Raw genomic sequence first — 2,755 nt, 5'->3', positions numbered from 1 at the left:
AATATTTCTATAATAATACACATCGTAGTTAACCACTTTTTTTTAATATTGTCTTAAAAATTTAAAAAGTTTTATACGCGAAATACTTACGAAATGGAATTGAAATATTACAGAGAAATATTACGGTGAGTGCTTCATATTGAAAACGCGATTGCCGAAAGCGCCCCAGTCTCCCCTACTGGAGGAAACGAAATACCAAACTACAGATACTCAGGCTGAAAATTGGGCTCCGACTTTGAACATACCGAATACGTCGCGTGACCTTTGTATGATGGGTATGTAGAAACGTGGGCCGACATTGAAGAATTTCTTTGAAGAATATATTTACCTACTAAGATCACTGAATACTACACCTAAAATTTGGCAAACGACAAATTTAAACACATTGTATGCAGGTTAACCACGTTGAAATTAATATTTACAGTATATAATATTCCAAGGACGTTTGGTACAGCCCAACAGTACTAAAAAGTACTAAATGTGGTATCATTTGTATTTGGCGAACCGGTATAACCAGAACTCTTAAATTTGAAAAGATTGTCTCTTAAGGAGTGTAGAATAGATGTAGCAGTGTTTTTTTTTGTAAATTCGAACAACAATTATACGAAAAGTACTAAAATGTACTAAATTTGGTACAACTTGAAATTTGGAATGCAAATTAAGGTTGAGAAGTAAGGTCGATATAAGGAGCTGGTTTGAGAAGCGTATACTCATGAAAAGTACTAAACAGTACTAAATTTGGTACAATTTGAATTTGGATAAACGGATGAATCTGGAATCCTTAAATTTGTAATTAACATTCCCGTCGGAGTGTAGGATTGGGATGTGTACGTGGTCTTGGAAAATTTTTACTCATGTGTACGAAAAGTACTAAATCGTACTATAATAGATATAATTTGAATTTGGGTGAACCGATAGATCTGGAATTCTGACATTTGGATCCTTGTTGGGGTGTAGGATTGGTATATGCAGGAAATTTTGGAAATTCGTACTAATGTGTGCTATATGGTACCAAATTTGGATTCGGGTGAACCGAAAGAGCTGGAATCTTGACATTTGGTGTTAGGATTATTGTTGGGTGGTATAATTGAGCCATTTCAGAAGTTTTGGAAATTCCTACTTATGTGCACTACATTTGGTACAATTTAATTTTTGAGTGAACCGATGAAGGAAGTTTTGGAAATTTGTACTAAATGGTACCAAATGTGATTTGGGTGAACCTATTGAAGTGGAATCTTGAAATTTGACGTTAGGATCAATGTTGAAGTATAGGATTGGGCTTTGTAACACCATGTACTAAATTTGGTACAGTTTCAATTGTAGGTGCTGGGATCCTGAAATTTGGAGTTAGGATCACTGTGGGGGTGTAGAATTGGAATATGAAGAAAGTTTTGGAAATTAGTCTTAATGTATACAAAATGGTATCAAATGTGGATATGAGTGAACCGATAGAGCTGGAACACTGAAATTTGGAAATAAGGCTACTGTTGGAGTGTAAGATTAATGTATGGATGTCGGTTTGGGTACATAATTTTACTAAATTTGGTACAGTTTGCATTTTTAGGAGAACTGATAGAGCGAGGATCCTCAAATTTGGAATTGAAATTTGGATCGTTGTTGGGGTGTAGGATTGGGTTATAAAGTTTTGGAAATTTGTACGTAATGGTAGCAAATTTGCACAGCGTACTGAAATAGGTCCATATTGATGTATGGGAAGTTTTGTAGAAATCGGTTCAGATTTTGATATAGCTCCGATATATAGTCTCGTCCGATTTTATGGAAATGGTGCACCAGTCTCCCAATATTTATCCGATTCAAACAAAATTTTTCACGGCGTACCGACTCAAGTCCAGTTTGATGTCCGTGAAATCGGATCAGATTTAGATACACGTCCCATATATAGTTTCGTCTGATTTTTTGTAAATGGTGCACCAAATGGTTTCACCGATTCACAGCGTACTAACATAAGTCCAGTTCAATGCCTGCAAAATTTTGTTGAAATCGGTTGAAATTTAGACAAAGCTTCCATAAATATTTTCGCCCGATTTTATCTATATGTTACACCAAACACCCGCAATTTATCAGATTCAAACAAAAATTTGCACAGCGTACTGAAATAGGTTCAAATAGATGTATGCGAATTTTTGTGGAAATCGTTCAGATTTAGTTATAGCTCCCATATATAGTTTCGATCGATATTGTGAAAATGGTGCACCAAACCTCATATATTTTTTCGATTGAGACGCAATTTTTCACAGCGTACTTCATTAAATCCGATTTGATGTCCGTGAAATTATGTTGAAAACGGTTTAGATTAATATATAGCACCAAACTCCAATTATTTGTCTGATTGAGACAAAATCTTGGGCAGTGAACGGACTTTGGTTCAGATAGCCGTATGAGAAGTTTTGTTGAAATCGCATCAGATTTAGATATAGCTCCCATTTATATATTGGTCCGATTTTATGTAAATGGTGCATCGAAGAGCCCATGTTTATTCGATTTACAGGAAATTTGGCAGTGGTGAGTTTTGAGTGATGTATATTAACACTAGATTGCCGAAGGCGGTCATTTTGACACTTTTTCAATTTCATGTACAAAAACAACTGTGCATATTATGACATTTTTTTCAATTTGGTGACTTTTTGTACCACATAGAATTACGTTTATTATAAACAAGTCACCAAATTTTAAAAAGATGTGTCATTATATACGCCGTTGTTTTTGTACTTAAAATTGAAAAACGGTTAAAATG

This window comes from Musca vetustissima, unplaced genomic scaffold (assembly GCF_032173495.1).
Source record: "Musca vetustissima isolate MV318-11 ecotype Yass unplaced genomic scaffold, APGP_CSIRO_Mvet_v1 utg76386, whole genome shotgun sequence".
Classification (NCBI taxonomy): Eukaryota; Metazoa; Arthropoda; class Insecta; order Diptera; family Muscidae; genus Musca; species Musca vetustissima.
The sequence above is the reverse complement of the archived record's forward strand: the minus strand, read 5'-3'. Positions refer to the sequence as shown.